Consider the following 221-nt stretch of genomic DNA (forward strand, 5'->3'; position numbering starts at 1 on the left):
AAGGCCAGCTGGGGAGAGTGGAAAAAGAAAGCTCTCTAAAATGCCATACACACGGCTGTTTGCATCCATGTGGGAGGAACGGTTCATGCCCTTCATTTGCTAGTGGGCATCAGATTGGTAATTTGAAGCTACACCTAAGCAATTGCAATCTATTTGCAGCATTTGCCACAGGAAACAAGAGTACAATGCAAATAGGGATTAATGTCTAAATGAGCTGAGCA

The sequence above is a fragment of the Podarcis cretensis genome, assembly GCF_951804945.1.
Source record: "Podarcis cretensis genome assembly, chromosome: 5".
NCBI classification, from domain to species: Eukaryota; Metazoa; Chordata; class Lepidosauria; order Squamata; family Lacertidae; genus Podarcis; species Podarcis cretensis.